Below are 19,300 nucleotides of genomic sequence, written 5' to 3'. Positions count from 1 at the left end.
GGTCTACCCTCCAGTGAGGTTCCCAAACTATTTACAACAGTCCTCCCGGATGCACAGGTGTCGAAAATGCAGCACACACTACTGCACTGAAAAAGTAACTTTGACAGGCCTAATTTACCGAGACTGATTTATGTGACAGCGTAAACAAATCATTCTTGTCAAATTCTATATTGAAAATGGAGTAAATTGATTGCAGAGTCAAGTGCACTAGTAATTTCAGGGAGAATTGTGATTTCATTTGTAAAACTCTGCGGCAACAACAGAAGACAACCCCCTCTCCCCGTCATAGTGCTGATTGTGGCACTTGAAGAGAGATTGCCCCCCCCTTCTTCCTATTGGCAGTGCTTTTCCTGCTCTGCCTTATAGCTGTATGTTCAGGGAAGTAACATGAGAATTCTCCAGAGATCCTTTGTACAAATACACAGCGGAGATCAACAAGAAATCCTCTGAGTGAACAAAACATTCTCTGTGTGTTTTCTAACTCCTCTCACAGCAGAACATGGTGGCAGATGAAAGAATAGCATGTAGATTTCAGATGGGAATCATTTCTGTGTTAAGGAAGAATGACAGAAGCCATGATGGAAAGGGAAGGAAATAAGTATATATTGCTAACAAACAATGAGCCATGTGCTCAGACCATGCATGCATTTATGCTTGTTAAATATTGTTAAAAGTTAATGCCCTTGACTCAGCTGTAACTGTGGGCAATAAGTCGCACAGAACCGGTTATGATGTGGATACGCATTCTCACACCGCTCAGGAGACACATGCAATCAGTTCAATGGGTGATGCACCTCCAAATTGTCATCTACAAAGGCTGCAAATACGGGCAATCCATGCAGAGATCTCCCTTGGTGGATTAGGGCAAGTGTGTGCAGGGTTGTGAGGGCTCAGTCTTGTTAGTTTAGGAGCAGTAACACTCTTCTTCTTGCACTTCCTTAAGCTAAGCAGTGGCTGTGTACACTTGACTGTTAACTGGGCTCCAGTTTGCTCCCACTACTGGTCCCTGAAGCCAGAATCCATACCTAGATGGCAGTTTTCCATACCCCCCAACCTTTCTCCAATGAAAATAGATACGTCCCATGCCATAATGATAATTTTAATAGTTATACCCCACAAATCTTACTGGGCTGCCCCGGCCACTCTGGGCAGCTTCCAACATATATAAAAACATAATACAACATTAAACTTTTTTTTAAAAAAAACACACCTTCCCTTTACAGTGGTACCTCGGGATGCGAACGGGATCGGTTCCAGAGCCCCGTTTGCATCCCGAAGCAAACGTAACCCGTGCCCGCGCATCTGCGCGGGTCACGTATTGGCGCTTTTGAGCATGTGCGTGACGTCATTTTGACACTCTGCGCATGTGCGCACGGCGAAACCTGGAAGTAACGTGCTCTGTTACTTCCTGGTCGCCGCGGAGTGCAACCTGAATCTGCCTAACCCAAAGCAAATTCATCCCTCGGTATGACTGTACAGGATTGCCTTCAGATGGCTCAGGGGTTGGATAACTCCATACCCTCCAACATTTCTCCTATGAAAACAGGGACATCCTAAGGAAAAGTGGGACTTTCCGGGATCAAATCAGAAACTGGCAAGGCTTCTCTAAATCAGGGACATTCCTGGAAAATAGGGACACTTGGAGGGGTTGGTTTCCTGAGAAATTCTTCTGTTCAAACCAGCTTCCATCCAATTTGAATTCGTAAACCATATTCATGTGCATATCTGAAGCAGCCGCTGCACATGTCAACTTTATGAATAGGTGTTGGAGGGTTGCAGGTGTGGAGAAGCAGGGGAAGACATCCTTGCTCCCTCTATGGTGTGTACAGCAATGTGGAGGTGAAACTTGAAAGACAGTGAAGGGGGGCAGGGGTTGACCTTAATGCTTTTGAAGCCACTAATGTTTACATATCCTGAGAGAGGTAGTTCCCAGGAACTGTGGTGACAGGCAGCAGGGCCTGATATGGGAGAGGGAAAGATGCAGGAAGAGAAACTTTATAGGAAGCATGGTGTTAGGGAATGGCAATGTATTTGGGATATGCAGACATATGAAGAACTTGACCCAGTTACATAAAGGGAATGTGAATATTTGGGACACCTAAAGAGGCATTTGACCTAGTACCCCTCAGTACTAAAACTCCTTACTTTTGTGGCTCATCAGAACTCTGACCCAAATATAGAATCATGGAATTGCAGCATTGGAAGGAACCACCAGGGTCATCTAGTCCAACCCCCTGCAATGCAGGAATCTTTTGCACAACCTGAGGCTCAAAACAATGACCCTGAGACCTTCTGATTGGCAAGTCCTAGGCTCTGTGGTTTAACCCACAGAGCCACCCACATCCCTTGACAAGGATTAAGCGCATGTAATTAAGTATAGGTGTGAAGGATGCGCTATGCTTGTTGGTGTGTGTTCTTTTTTAAATCAACATTTTATCTGTTGAAGCTGCAATCCTATATGCACTTACATGGGAGAAAGCGCCATTGAACTTAGTCAGAGTTCCTTCTGAGCAAATATTCATAGGATTGCCTTGTAAACTGGGTAAAGCTTTTTAAATGTTTTCTAGTATTTAAATTAAGTGGATTGACCCCCCCATCATCCCCCTCCGCCCCATACACCATTGTCCCTTATGTATTTCTGCCTCATTTTTAGCAATGACTTTCACAAACAAGATCACAGGGGTCAATATCATCTAATAAAATACCATGGGACAATACGAGATTATGGCTGTACACATATTACCAGTTTAGGTCATTCTTGTTCTTCATTCAGATAAAATGTGGTAGCATCTCTAAACTTCATCAAGTACTTGAAAATGTGGGAGCCCACATAGCCAATCAGATAGTGTGTTATTAGGCAGTGATTCTGCACATGCTGACATCACTGAACACATAATGCTGTTTTCATGTCATTTGTAAACCACTATGAAATACTTTTGGAGTGTGTGTCGGTGTGAGTGGGTGCATGAAATGTGGTATAACAGTTTAACAATTAAAGAAATATGCATGAGGACAGAAAGAAAAAGGGTTTAACAGACTGGCATTTGCTTTTGCATTATTCTTAAAATGCTGTTTGTAATCCACCTTGTAAGGATTTTGTCCTCAAAGGGGACGTAAAAATGTTTTCGCAAGAGGGAGAATGATTGGGAACCTAACCTAGAAAAACAGTTACTCAAAATAAATACTTGGTTTCTTCTCTGCTAGTCAAAAGAGGGAAATAGAAGAGGCAAACAGATCATAACACTTGGCTCCTGACCAGCTAACTCTTCTCTAAGTAGAGAAAATCGAGCCAGTAACTTATGCAACATGGACATTTCTGGAGGACTTTGGGGTCAGTTTTACTAATCCCTCTCTTGCTTGCTTTCAGAATGTTACTTGAAGGTACAAGGCATGTAAAAGACAGACTAAAATGAAGTGTGCCACATGTAGCAATTCATAAGAAAAAATAACCAACACAGCACTGGATGGAATGATAATTTTCTTTTTCTAAAAAAAGGTGAAGGGGAGGCTAAACCTTCGGGTTCTGTTGGCAAACAGTACTGAATATTTGGTTGCTGAGCATGTCTTTGTCCTATTTCAATATTTTATTAGATTTTATTAGCTTCTTCCTTCAACTGAATCCTTGGATTCAAATTTCAAGTGAACCCCGCGATATATTCCCATTTTTGGGATCTCTGGTATATTTTTAAACCCGAGTAGCAAAGCACCTTCTGCTTCCCAGGAAAAGTAATTCCTTCTGTCTTGCTAATATTCACCCTTTGTATTAATCTTTCAGAGATTTCTAAGGTCAATATGAAGTAAGGAAACAGAGCATTAAATTTCTAAAATCAATAGCATGTACATAAATTGACATTCATTACTCTACAGCAATTTCCAGTTTCTCCTTGATTGATTAAAGCCAGGGGTTGAAAATAAGTGCTTTTCCCCTGCCTGGAGAAATTCCCAATTGTCCATGCTGTGAACCTTCCATTATGAGACATGAGACAGCGGTAGCAGTCCATGGTTCATTTCACACTGCCACAAAATAGACTTGTCATTCCACAATCGAAAGTAAGAAACCTGATGGAAGAGCAATGTGTCAAAAACTTGTCAAAAGAGGGCTTGTGTTCAATGACAATAGAGAACAAGGAAGCCATGCTTGGACATTTATGCCAGCCAGCTTTCGCACACAGGCGATAATGTACAAAAATTATCCCTGCAATTTGTTACTTACCGTTCAAATGTGCTATTGAACAGCTACTCACAATTTCATGCTAATTAATCCCATGCCCACATTAATTTATAGAAGATAAACATTTGCAATACAGATGAAATGAGTCAATTTAGAAAAGCCAAAGAAGCAAAAACACTTGACTAAAGAGCTGCTTAAATGAACAATAAATAAATGAAAAGTATATTTTGTTTGTTTGTTCTGAGACTAAGGGCTTACAGTGGTGCCCCGCAAGACGAATGCCTCGCAAGAAAAAAAACTCGCTAGACGAAAGGTTTTTCCATTCGCGATTTGCCTCGCAAGACGAATTTCCCCTATGGGCTTGCTTCGCAAGACGAAAACGTCTCGCGACTTTTTTTCTTTGACTAAAAACAAAGACATGTTTTGTTTATAAAGTTAATTTATTTTCCCTTAAATTTTCGAACTGCTCTTTACAGTATGTGTGACTTTAAAGAGCAGTTAATAAACTGTTGTTGTACCAAATTTGGCTTTGTTTGGACTTTTTTTGACCATAGGAACGCATTAATTGATTTTCAATGCATTCCTATGGGATTTCGTGCTTCGCAAGACGAAAAATTCGTTAGACGACAAAAATTGCGGAACGAATTAATTTCGTCTTGCGGGGCACCACTGTATCTACACTTCCCCTTATCCTAGTTACAGGTAGGTAGTTGTGTTGGTCTGCCGTAGTCGAAACAAACAAAAAAATTCCTTCTAGTAGCACCTTAGAGACCAACTAAGTTTTTTATTGGTATGAACTCATACCAATAACTAACTTAGTTGTTCTCTAAGGTGCTACTGGAAGGAATTTTGTTTTGTTTCCCCTTGTCCTGTTGCAGTGCCCTTGGGGAAAACTGCTCTTTAGCGCTCCATTGAAACAAACAGCAGTTGGATTTTCTGTGGATTGTTGTTTATTCCAATTTAGAGCTAAGGAGTGTGTTTTCTCTGAGAAAGGAGAGGGCAAGTGGAAAACCACACTGATCTGTGTTTTCTAGGCAGTGGACAAGTGGAAGTGTGGACGTGCCCTAAGAAGAAAAGAAGGTACAAAGTGTTTCGTCAACAAAAGTACAGGATGCTAGCCTTAAGTGCAGCTGTCCCAGCTGTCAAAAGAATGTACTGATTCACACAGTTATTTGGAGGCCCGTCCCTACATTATGACTTTGTTGGCATATTCCCAGAAATAGTTTCCCACATGAGTAGGAGGCCAGAACCCGTGTAATTTTGCTTCCTTTGGTAATTCTGCTCAGGACCATAGCTAGGGGTAGTGAGGTGGGCCCCCTCCAGGGATGCAGGCGATGCCCCCCCTAAAATTGGCTAAAAATATGTCCATAAATATAAATATTGATTATTGCCTCATAAGAAATGGTTTTAAATAGAGGGTGAATTGAATGGGTGGAAGTGGAGGGAGGTTGGAGGAGAGGCGGAAATAAGAGCTAATTTGTCCATGGCTGGGGGGTGCAAGCTGGACGGTTCTGCCAGGGGTGCAAGGTCACCTAGCTATGGCTCTGATTCTGCTACCAGCATAAAATAGGAATAACTCTTTTTCAGAAGAAGAAGAAAAGAGGTGCCAATACTCATTTAACTCATTTAACATTGGGGGGTGGGGAGATGCTAGTACTGTGTACCTTTGAGTACCCCTAGAAAAGAAGTACTGGGAATAACAAACATTTTGTATGGTGAGATGGGTTATTAAAAAAAACACTATTGAACCCACTGCAAAATTGTGGTTACTTTGGCATAGTGAGTCATAATCTGGGCCGATGGCAGTCAGATAACCACTTTGGCTCATATTCACCATACTTCAGTTGTCTGGTTGGCCCAATGCTTCCTTGCAAAGCACAGCAAGTCATGGTTACTGTGAATGTAAACAGGCAAGAGTCCATAGATAACACAAAAAATCCCTAAACAGAAATTGTAGCTAAATCTGTAGAAACTACATTTGTTTGTAGTCAACTCAAAGACAACCTTGAATGCTTGGCTGGCTGACTAAATTCCCTTCAGGCTAGCGTTTTCCGTCAGACCAGCATAGTGGCTGTCCAACAGTTAGCTCCTACGTGATTTTCAGTAACTTACATGTTCATTAAAAAATAAACAAATAAATGTAAAGAACTATTATATTAAACATAATGAACAATTGATACAAAGAAATATAAGTGCATATGCACACATATAGTATAATACTACTGAAATAAATAATATTTCATTAGTTAACAGCTTTCATTTTATTCTCAGCTTCTTCCATGAGTATTATATTTGTATCATGTGAGGAGGGTAACGACGGAAGTGATGAAGGGCAGGGTGAAATTTTGCAGATCAGGTATCATTAACAGGAAGTTCCTCTTTGCACAAGCACTTACCATATTCTCCCGTGTATAAGATGACCCCTATTTTTTTTATCCCAAAATTAATAAATCAATATTTTAAACATCAAATAGAACAACTTTGATATTTTATTAAATATTCATAGCAGCGGCACTGGCGCAGCAACCCCCAGGGGCACCTGGGGGGCAGGTGTGTGTGTGCATGTGTGGGGGCAGTAGCGGAGCTTGCCCCACCAACACCCGAGATTAATTTTTTTAAGCGAAAAACATTGTCTTCTTTGTGGAAAAATACGGTAAATAAATGAGCAAACCATCAAAAATGAAATCTGGATGGGTCCAGGATCAGAGTATTCAATTCTCTATTTTTTAGATTTTCCAGCGTTGACCCTTGACAACTATAAACATGGTTGGCAACATGTGACAAAAGCATACTTCTAAGTTAAGTTTCTTGCTTGCAGCCTCCCACTCCACTAAACATTTCCACCAGTTCAAATGTTACATCGTTAGTCCATTTAATTGCAATCTGCACAAAATAATCTATGGAAGTGTAGTACAGCTGACAAGGCTTTGAGAAACAAAAATCAAGTATGTATTTATCCTTTCTGCCTTCAGGAGGAGATATAATCTGTTCCCTGTAATACTATGATGATGCCTAGGAAATTGGAGGAGCACAGAAACCTTCGAACAAGTACGTGTGTGAGAAGATTATAAAATTACTTGTTTTTAAACTTTGGTTTCCTAGAAATTTCCCTCTATCAATGATTTGCAAACAGGTTCTATTCCTCACTTTAAAAATTCCTCAGAACAATTGCATTCTGTTTCCCATTTAAAAGACCTTGCTAGAGTTTTTTAAAAGACTGGAGAACAGCCTTTACAAAAGGTGTCATAGGCTTTGAAGATGCTTGAACTGAGGACACAAGGGAGAAACGTGGTAAGAAGAAGGCATGCTTGGCAAATCCACACCGTGATCAACTCCCGCCCGAAAACCAGTGTCCCCACTGTGGAAGGACGTGTGGATCCAGAACTGGCCTCCACAGTCACTTACGGACTCACTGTTAAAACCGTGTTCATGGAAGACAATCTTACTCGGCTATGAGTGATCGCCAAAGAAGAAGAAGAAGATTCAGTGAAGAAAAAATTTGCTTCAAGTGGCGAAATGGGAAGTGCTGCCCTACTCCACTGCCTCTATGCTGCTCCATCTGCCCTGCTGCCTCTGCCACTGGCCTTGGCGCCAATTTCTGCCAAGCTCTCACCAGAAATGGGTGCAGATGCTCCATCACTGGTGGACATGGTTGGGAAGGCAGGGCACCTGTGGGGCCTTCCACCTCCCAAGGCAGCTGCCTCACCCCGCCACACGAGTGGGCTGGGCCTAGGGAATTCCAAAGGGTAGATACTGGCACACTAAAGGCCAATTCTGACATTGTGCATGGAACAAACCTCCTGGTAATCCACAGGATGAAGTGATCAGCTCCGTATGTAGGGATGAGATGATCTTTGGACAACCTATTTGATGGCATTTACCAATTATGCAGATCCATGCCTTAGTTAAACCAAGCACATATCTTAATCATTTTCACCTCATAGTGCTTTTTTAAAAAAAGCATCGAAATAATGAGCTTGCTATTGCAGACCAAATTATCCCGGAGTTGAACAGTTCAACAACCAGATTCTTCAGGGAAAAGGTGAATCTGCTGAGTGTTTCTGCTTGGCATATTCCACTGCATGCCCCACCCCACCACCTAAAAAGCTCAGGGCATTTTCTTAATGCATTCAAGGGTGTTGTGTGTACCACCTGTCACACATGGCTCACTCTGGGAAGACACACTGGGTTTCTTTTATATAAATGATGCTTGCATATTGAGAACAAAGGGCTCAGGTGGACTTTGCCTTGAGTGTTATTTGTTTATTGTTATTGTTGCATTTGTTTTACACGAAACCAATAAAACACATATTATATTAAAAACAGGAAAAACCCCAGAAACCCAGAAGACTAAAGTCAGAGATTGATGTGCATTATAATAAGTGAAATAAGTATTTGATCCCCTATCAACCAGCCAGATGTCAGGCTACCTGGTATCTTCACTATGTAACAAGCTGAGATTAGAAGCACCTGCTGTAAAGGAGAGGTCTTACCTGTAAACCCAGCTCATTACAGTACCTGTACAAAAGACACCTGTGGACAGAAGCAATCAATCCAGCAGATTCCAAAGTAGCCACCATGACCAAGACCAAAGAGCTGTCCAAGGATGTCAGGGACAAGAGTGTAGACCAGCACAAGGCTGGACTGGGCTACAAGACTATTGCCAAGCAGCTTGGTGAGAAGGTGGCAACAGTTGGTGCAATAATTCGCTAATGGAAAAAACACAAAATAACTGTCAAACCCCCTCAGTCTGGGGCTCCATGCAAGATCTTATCTCGTGGAGTTGCGATGATCATGAGAACGGTGATGAAGCAGCCCAGAACTACATGGGGGGAACTTGTCAATGATCTCAGGGCAACTGGGACCATAGTCACCATGAAAACAGTAACACACTACACCGTGAAGGACTGAGATCTTGCAGAGTCCGCAAGGTCCCCTTTCTCAAGACAGCACATGTACAGGCCCATCTGCAGTTTGCCAATGCACATCTGAATGACCCAGAGGAGAACTAGGTGAAAGTGTTGTGGTCAGATGAGACCAAAATTGAGCTCTTTGGCTTCAACTCAACTCGCCGTGTTTGGAGGAGGAGGAGGAATGCTGCCTATGACCCCAAGAACAGCATCCCCACCGTCAAACATGGAGGGGGATATATTATACTTTGGGGGTGTTTTTCTGTTAAGGGGACAGGACACCTTCACTGCATTGAAGGGACGATGGACAGGACCATGTACTGTCAAATCTTGGGTGAGCACCTCCTTCCCTCAGCCAGGGCACTGAAAATGGGTCGAGGATGGGTATTCCAGTATGAAAATGACCCAAAATATGGTACACGGCCAAGGCAACAAAGGAGTGGCTCAAGAAGAAGCACATTAAGGTCCTGGAGTGGCCTAGCCAGTCTCCAGACCTTAATCCCATCAAAAATCTGTGGAGGGATCTGAAGGTTCGAGTAGCTACACATCAGCCTTGAAATCTCACTGACTTGGAGAGGATCTGCAAAGAGAAGTGGGACAAAATACCTCCTGAGATGTGTGCAAACCTGGTGGCCACCTACCAGAAATGTCTGACCTCTGTAACTGCCAGCAAGGGTTTTGCCACCAAGTACTAAGTCATCTTTTGCAAAGAGATCAAATACTTATTTCACTCATTATAATGCACATCAATCTCTGACTTTTGTCTTTTGGGTTTCTGGGGTTTTTTCTGTTGTTATTCTGTCTCTCACAGCTACAATAAACCTACCATTAAAATTATGGACTGGTCATTTCTTCGTCAGAGGGCAAATGGGCAAATTTAGCAGGGGATCAAATACTTTCCCCCTTCACTGTAATATGCTGCCAATACCTATTGCTGTTGTCTGTTAATACCCCCCACATTTATCCCTTTTGGGGTGGTATGTACAAACAATGGAGGTGCTACTGTGTTTATTGTTGGGGGGGGGAAATGTATGTTTGTGGCAGAGACTGATAGCAGTATGTTGAATGGGGAAATGGGGTTAGACAACAGAATTCTGCTCTGAAGCTCTCCACCAGCCTCATATCTAAGTTATGAATATACAGTTTGGACTTAACTGAAGTGACATTCTCAGGTACCTTCCAGTGTTCAATTCTGGGTTAAAGAAAACATGCAACTTCAGCTAGCATTATGTGTAGTTCCCAGATAGCAATTGCTGTGAAATATAAGTTCATTGCACGCAATCTTAGTTTTATCCATTTACTATGTACTCCTGATATGCCAAAGCAGGACCATAACCACCTTGATATGATAATATGTGCTCCTTTGCTTATGCTTGCCGTTGTTTTTTAAAAAAATTATCTCACTCTGGCTCTGTCTTCTGGCAGAGAAAAGGCAGGCTATTAAGCTTCTTTGCCACCAGGTCAAACTTTGTTGATTGCTGTTTGAGAGGTAGTGGATGTTCTTTCAAAGTGATTTGACTATGCTGTCTGGCTTACAGATCTGATTGCTGCATCCACAGGAATCTGCTTTTCTCCTTTATTGAAGGCTACTAATACGAGAGCAAACATTTTACACACTGGCATGGTGACACATAAGATGTTTTAATGATGTGATTATACTAGCTTGTTGTATTGTGCTTGCTGTGTGTGGGCAATGATGTTATAAAAGAGAATGATGCTCTCCTCTGTAACCAGATGTTTTCTGTAAGCAGAAGACCAGGCCTTTGAATGACATATAATAACCCATAGAAAAAGAGGGAGAACAAACCTTTCAAGCATTTATTTGACACTCTTCTACACCATTTAAGGGATTGGGTGAATGCCAAAGGGTGGCAGGAAAGAACATTTGATATTTTTCTACTCCTTTGGTAGTAATGAAAATATTTCTTAATCAGTAACAGTCAAAAGATATTTGAATGTCTCACAACAGAAGCTGCACCCTCCCTCAGTGGAGACAACACTATATTTCAGTTGTTCACAGTTGCAATGAAGGTGCTCCCTGGGTTGTCTTAGATGACAATCTAACGCAGGCATTTAGTAGTGTTCAACTTCCAAAATATTCAGTCTCGAAGGCTATAAAGATAAACAGCTTTAAGGGGAGTTGGAAATAAATAAATGAAAGGTAGCAATCATTGCAGTGATGGATGTGAGGGAGGGCAAGAAGATGAGTTGACAAGCTTCTACACCTGGTTATCTCCCACTTGTGACTACCATACCCTCTAACATTTCTCTGATGAAAATAAGAACATCCCATTCCATAATGATAATTTCACTATTTACAGTGGTACCTCGGGTTAAGAACTTAATTTGTTCTGGAGGTCCGTTCTTAACCTGAAACTGTTCTTAACCTGAGGCACCACTTTAGCTAATGGGGCCTCCCGCTGCCACTGCACCGCCACCGTGCAATTTCTGTTCTCATCCTGAAGCAAAGTTCTTAACCCAAGGTAATATTTCTGGGTTATCAGAGTCTGTAACCTGAAGCGTCTGTAACCCGAGGTGCCACTGTATACCCCACACATCTTATTGGGTTATCCCAGCACTCTGGGCTGCTTCCAACATATATAAAAACATAATAAAACATTAAACATTTCAAAAAACTGTTACCTATCCAGGATTGCCTTCAGAATTACCGGGATCAAATCAGAAACCGGGACAGCTTCTCTAAATCAGGGATTTCCCTGGAAAATAGGGACACTTGGAGGGTCTGGACTACTGCAATGTGCTCTATGTGGGGCTATCTTTGAAGGTGACTGAGAAACTACAACTAATCCAGAATGTGGCAGCTAGACTGGTGATTGGGAACGGCTGCCAGAACCATGTAAAACTGGTCCTAAAGGATCTACACTGACTCCCAGTACATTTCCAAGCACAATTCAAAGTGTTGGTGTTGACCTTTAAAGCCCTAAGTGGTCTTGACCCTGTATACCCGAAGGAGCATCTCCACCCCTATTGTTCTGCCCAGACACTGAGGTCCAGCTCCGATGGCCTTCTGGCAGTTTCCTCACTGCAAGAAGTGAAGTTACAGGGAACCAGGCAGAGGACCTTCTCGGTAGTGGCACCCTCCCTGTGGAATGCCATCCCATCAGATGTCCAGGAGATAAAGAACTACACAACTTTTAGAAAACACCTGAAGGCATTCCTGTATCAGGCAGCTTTTAATGTTTGGCCTTTTTTTATATGTGTTGGAAGCCACCCAGGCAGATGGACAGGGTATGATGATGAAGATGATGCTCCTTCAGTGCAGAAGAGTCTCTTTAAACCTAAGGCAATGATTTTACAATCCAAGTGTTAAAATAAGAAAACCAAACACAAAATGGCCAACAGTTCTTTTTCTTCACACCTGTACTACGTGAATCGATCCAAGGTTGACAACAAGGTATTATAAAAGCAAAAATGTTCCTGTGATGGTCTATTATGCGAGCACATACTAGGAGTGAGACTGAAAAAAAGGCTTTGTTAAAAGGGCAGGAATACTACTACCATTTCATATTGAAAGTTAAGTGGCATACTTTATGTCATTCTATGCAACTCCTACTAATGGAAGGAGAACAATAAATCCCTTAGATAAGGGATATCAGAGAGGCCATTCCACTCTATACAAACTTGATAGCTTGTGAATTTCCTCTTTTCAGATGCCTTTTCTGATCAGGAAAATGATTAACACTAGAGAGAAGCAGTCTCAAAAATAGTCCTTGTATACTAGGCCTTTCATATTTCCCCCCCGAATACCTAAATTTAGGGAGCACTGTCTCCCTTGCTTACAGAACTGAGAACAGGATAGGTAGTAAGGAATCAAAAAGAAGGCATCAGAGGTAAGAATGAAAGGTGGAAGGAGAAGACCCCAAAGGTGCATAGAAGACTATTTATTGCCCCAAAGTTTTGAGTTCAGAGGTGACTCTCAAAAAGGTGCTTTCAAGAAGAACCCATAGTCAAAGACAATTTTTATTTTTCTCCAAAAGAACTCAATAAGAATTACCCTGAAAGAAGAACTATGTATTGTAGTAGTTAAAATGTGTTGGGCAATAAATTATCTTCTGTGAACCTTTTAGATTCCTCCTCACTTTTGGTTATCATTTTTCAATAAAGCCCTACTGGGTGATTTTACTCACTGAAATTAATGGATCTAATGCCATGTCCATTACATTTGAATGTTTAACTAACATTGCATATAACCATCTTTTTGTGTGTGTGTACTCAACTACATGAAATACCCAGGGCTTTCTTGAAAGACAAAAGCAAGAAAAAAATTGAGTTTTGCATGAGTTCTGCAAAATACTAGAAACTGAAACCTGGGTGAATCAGTCTTGTGGCCTCTGTGATACTTGGACCCAGGGACCTGCAGGCATTCTGTCTGTCATTAATACCACCTACTTTCCTGCTGCATCCCCATCACTCTATGCATGTAGCAGATACTCACAAAGCCACCATAACTCTCCCAAACTCTTCATTAAAGAAAACTGATTTTCCTTGGGCTGTCCTGAACTTTTCACTAGCCACATTAATTGGTTCTACATATATGCTTACCTGTACATGTTTTGCCCTTCTGAATTGTCTCTAAAATGGCCACAACATACAATGAGGATTGGATAAAATTGTGGAAAGTAAATTTGAAATTTACAGATTGTATGTTCTTGAGAATTATATGAAAATTGTGTATGGATGATACATATCACTGGTTAAACTGGCAAAAATGTATAAAAATGAAAAGAAAGAGTGTTGGAGGTGTGAAGCAGAAGGTACGTTTTATCATATGTGGTGGGATTGCAAAAAGGTAAAAGCTTATTGGGAAATGATATATAATGAGTTGAAGAAAATGTTGAAAATAACTTTTGTAAAAAAAACCAGAAGCCTTTCTACTAGGTATCTAAGGCCAAGATATACCGAAGAAAAGAGGACTCTATTTATGAATGCCACTACAGCTGCGTGAATGTTGATTGCACAAAATTGGAAGACTGGAGAAACACCAACTAAAGAAGAATGGCAAGAGAAGTTGATGAACTATGCAGAACTGGAAAAAATGACAGACAGACTATGAGAAAAATACAACAGTGACTTTGAAAAAGAATGGGAACCATTTACCGTATTTTTTGCTCTATAAGACTCACTTTTTCCCTCCTAAAAAGTAAGGGGAAATGTGTGTGCGTCTTATGGATCGAATGCAGGCTGCGCAGCTATTCCAGTAGCCAGAACAGCAAGAGGGTTTGCTGCTTTTGCTGCGCAGCGATCCCTCTTGTTGTTCTGGCTTCTGAGATTCAGAATATTTTTTTCTTGTTTTCCTCCTCCAAAAACTAGGTGCGTCTTATGGTCTGGTGCGTCTTATAGAGCAAAAAATATGGTATATTATATTTGCAGAAACAAAGTAAGTCTATAGACTTGATGGCAGGATTTAAATAAACATTCACATCATTAGTATTAGAAAATGTGTAGAAGATAGAGAAATAATATGGTGTACTTATTTACATTTTTATGTTTTTAGGTTAGATTTTATTGTATAAATATATTATTAGTATTAGTAGCAAGGTAGGTGAGAGGAGAAACATACCAGAAGCAGAAGTTGAGGAAAGCCTAGGAAGGGAGGGAGGAAAGAATACATAGTAAATGTTATGGATATGAGATGTATGTAATGAATGAAAAAGAAAACTGAATAAAAATTTTAAAAAGAAGAAGAATTGTGTCTAAAACAAGTGCATGCGTAGGAAGAAATTTTGTTATGGCTTTTCTTTTTGACTCTGAGTGGAGGTTTAGCAGAGATGTTAGCTGTTTTGCTCTTTGCAGCAGAATTGCACTCAAGAAGTGATAATGACAATAACACCCTCATTAAAAAATAAAGCAGGCATTAGGCTTTGAGAAAACTGAAATGCTTTGCATGGACTTAATGTTGTGAATACTGAAGTCAAGGAGACGTTGCCCCACTGACTTCAAGGATGCTGAATGTATGGTAAACTTTATTTATGTAGGAAAGAAATTTCAGACCAATTAAGAGCAAGCAACAAGAAATGAACTAAAGACTTGTGCAGTTAGTAAATGGGGAGATGAAGACAGCTGCTTCATACCCATCATATTCTTTAGCAAGATGCCAGATATCATGGAACAGATCCCTGCTCTTTCCCCTTCTTTTCATCCTTTTACCCTGCTCTCTCTGCAGTGCAACTTCTGCCCCCAGTTACACATCACCAGTATTTCACGATCAGGTAGCTTGGCAACAGGAACCTGAGGTCTTGGGCAGAAAATAAGTTTCCTCTCATTCTACCATAGTAAAATCACCAGCACTTAAGCAGAACTGGAAATGGCCAGCAGTGATGTTGGGAAAGATGGCATTTTGGGCATGTGTCTCAGTTATTCAATGGGTGGACCAGGAGTCTTCTTCTGAACAAAGAAATCACATGTAAAGTGTGTGCTGTCAAACATATAGCACTGGATTGTTCTTATAGGTACATGCCAATGGTGGGAATTTCCACAAATATAACAATTTTGGAAGGTAACTTTTAAAGAGATAACTTCTGAGTCAATCCCAATAACCCAAGCATTAGCCTTACTTAATTTATATACTTCACATATGGACCAATTAAGAAGTATGGAAATAATAACACATTTATTAACAGCAGCTAGAATGGTAATAGCCAGAACGTGGAAAACCTTTCAATGAATGAATATTGATCACTGGTATAATATAATCTGGCAAACAGCCAAAATGGAAAAGCTGTCACAAAAACTGAAGGTGGGAAGGGGAGAGAAAAAAACAAGATAATTTTTACATGTATGATGTGACTTTACTAAATGAAACAACACACAGACCTACAGCGTATCTTGCAATATGGTGTAAATAAGCAAGCATTACTCATTAGCTCACTCCTATTGCAAGTAAAGTTTTGAATAATACTTGCAACCAAAGAACTCATGGTGTACATGGAATAACCTAATCTATGCTACCTTAAGCTACTTAGCAGAAGGGTGTGAAACAAAAGTGATAAATATGCAAACAATTTTATTTTTAAAACTGAGCAGAGCTTCTATAGTGGTTTACAAAACAAGATAAAACAAATATAACACAACACAACATAACAATATATCATAGTACTATATAACATGTTGAATATAATGTTACCTGGGGGTGATTTACCTGATATCAATATATGTAAATTTTCAATATCACTTACGCTGTGAGCACATAACATTTTATTCTGGAATCAGTGGAGACTACTTGTTGATACATACTCTCTATTAGAGAGAGTTGATACATAGTTGATACATACTCTCTATTGTCTAGATTGCATAATTTTGCCCCTTCTTTAAAAGCTGGTTTCATTTCAAAAATAAAAGCTCACTGAAGACTGATTCTGCATTTTTCTGCAATATGGCCTTTCAGATTTATTTATTTTTTAAAGCCCCATTGGTGGTCCCAACAATGGGAGGTGTGGTTAAGGATGATTGTTTAATTGACACTGAAATGAAGAATGGCTACAGTAAATGTGTACTACTGAAGGCTTTAAGATGGGGATTCCCCATGGGACTATATTAAGCTCTCTGAACTCCTAGATAGGTTGACAACTACTGTAACAGTTACTGTTCTCTGTTAGCTCTGATGAGGTGTTTAACTTTAGATCACACGGGAGGTTACTGAATTGTGAATTGGCTATTTCAAAAGAGAGCTGCCTTTAGTCTTTTGTTCCCAGCCAGAGTGGAAGTAAGATGTGATAATGAAGTTCTCCAGGAGCTACATAGTCTTGGAGATGGCATACAGGCTAATGAAGCCTGAGTGAGAGAGAGAGAGCTATGTTTTGTCAGCTCTGATTATGTTATTTTATTTGTAAGATGCAGAGCCTGTGCTGGACATGTACAAGATATTGTATGGAATTATTTGGGTGTATCTTTGAAGGTTTTGTTCTGTTTTGAAGAAAGCTCTGCAAATAAAGTTTTGAATATCTAATGTTTTATTCCAAAAGGAGTCAGTTTGTATACATCCAGTTGCTTCAAGCTGCACAGTATTAACATCTGCAATAGGTGTATCTACACCTGCCCAATGATATTGTATATGGGCATTTACCAAGATTCTCTTAATTCAGTTGGAACATGTGTAGGGAGGAAAAGGTGTGGATAACGTAATTAAGGGGAGAGTTTTCAAATATGCATCAAATAACCACATCCATCCTTATGTAGCATGCTGAGGATGAGCATGAATGATTTTTTACTTGGAAAAACTCTGCTTTTATGCTTTAAACAGGTTAGTGTGTACACAGCCTCTCTTACCAAGTCCACAAGAAAATAAAGATAAGGAAAACACCATCAGTAGAATTAAGAGCAGAGTGTTGTTGTTTAGTAATTTAGTCGTGTCCAACTCTTCGTGACCCCATGGACCAGAGCATGCCAGGCACTCCTGCCTTCCACTGCCTCCCGCAGTTTGGTCAAACTCATGTTAATAGCTTTGAGAACACTGTCCAACCATCTCGCCCTCTGTCGTCCCCTTCTCCTTGTGCCCCCCATCTTTCCCAACATCAGGGTTTTTTCCAGGGAGTCTTCTCTTCTCATGAGGTGGCCAACACTATATTTCAGTTGTTTACAGTTGCAATGAAGGTGCTCCCTGGGTTGTCTTAGATGACAATCTAACGCAGGCATTTAGTAGTGTTCAACTTCCAAAATATTCAGTCTCCAAGTCTATAAAGATAAACAGTTGATCAACCTTCTTTATGGTCCAGCTCTTTATGGTTTTCGATTTTGATGCTGTCTATCTGGTGATGTCCATGTGTAGAGTCGTCTCTTGTGTTGTTAGAAAAGAGCGTTTGGAAAAGAGTGTTTGTGATGACCAGCTTACTCTCTTGGCAGAACTCTATTAGCCTTTGCCCTGCTTTGTTTTGAACTCCAAGGCCAAACTGGCCAGTTGTTCCTTTTATTTCTTGACTCCCTACTTTAGCATTCCAATCCCCTATAATGAGAAGAACATCCTTCTTTGGTTTCTATTCTAAAAGGTGTTGTAAGTCTTCATAGAATTGATCAATTTCATTTTCTTTAGTACCGGGAGTTGGTGCATAAACTTGGATAACTGTGATGGTCTGCACTGGATTCATATCGAGATCATTCTATCATTTTTGAGATTGCATCCCAGTACAGCTTTTCTTGACTATGAGGGCCACTCCATTTCTTCTATGGGAGTTTTTCACACAGTAATAGATATGATGATCATCCAAACTTAATTCACCCATTCCCATCCATTTTAGTTCACTGATGCCCAGGATGTCAATATTTATTCTTGCCATCTCATTTTTGACCACATCCAGCTTACATGGTTCATGAATCTTATATACATTCCAGGTTCCTATGCAATCTTTTTCTTTACAGCATTGGACTTTCCTTTCACTTCCAGGCACATGTACACAGCCTTTCTTACCAAGTCCACAAGAAAATAAAGGAAAACACCATCAGTAGAATTAAGAGCAGAGTAGTGTTGTTTAGTCATTTAGTCGTGTCCAACTCTTCGTGACCCCATGGACTTTCGGCTTTGGCCCAGCCACTTCATCAGCTCTGAATCTACTTGTACTTGTCCTCTGCTCTTCCTCAGTAGCATGTTGGATGCCTTCCAACCTAAGGGGCTCATCTTCCAGTGTGATAACTTTTATATGCCTGTTGTATTCGTCCATGGAGTTTTCTTGGCAGGGATACTGGAGTGGCTTGCCGGTTCCTGCTCCAGGTGGATCACGTTTAGTCAAAACTCTCCACTATGACCTGTCCGTCTTGGGTGGCCCCTTCGCCACGACAAGGCAGTGATCCATGAAGGAGTAGAGCAGCGTACAAATCTGAAAAGGGTAATTAAATATAGATACACCTCACTAGTGTAAGTAGGGTAAACACCACCTAATTCACTTTGTCAGCAAACACATACAATCTGAAATACATATGTACCATAGACAAGCTAATCAATGTATAAGAAATAATGCATAAGTTGAGACGTCTTGTAAAGATACACCTTAAGAAAATCAAACATGCATAATAATATTTGGATTCATGGTATAAAATGCATGTTAGAATGTCTTCCACTATTCACAAGCACAGCAAAATCGGAACTAGGAGGAAATGGTTTGCAGAGCATCTCAGAACTTGTCTAATGCAAAGAAATCCCATAAACCCAAAACCAGTTCTGCATGTCTTATGTACAAGTTTGTTAAATCTTGTGGTTTTTATTCAAGTA

General features: G+C 40.5%; 1 long non-coding RNA gene across 1 annotated transcript in view; it reads right to left on the bottom strand.

The window, feature by feature from the left end:
• The window catches only part of LOC310698931, an 83,438-nt gene that overhangs the window by 63,643 nt on the left and 495 nt on the right, over positions 1 to 19,300 (bottom strand). The window contains exon 2 of the long non-coding RNA XR_014521834.1: positions 18,314 to 18,908. This is a non-coding gene — a long non-coding RNA (uncharacterized lncRNA). The remainder of the gene's footprint in view (positions 1 to 18,313; positions 18,909 to 19,300) is intronic.

The sequence above is a fragment of the Podarcis liolepis genome (genome assembly GCF_965112155.1).
Source record: "Podarcis liolepis genome assembly, chromosome: Z".
NCBI classification, from domain to species: Eukaryota; Metazoa; Chordata; class Lepidosauria; order Squamata; family Lacertidae; genus Podarcis; species Podarcis liolepis.
The sequence above is the reverse complement of the archived record's forward strand: the minus strand, read 5'-3'. Positions and strand labels throughout refer to the sequence as shown.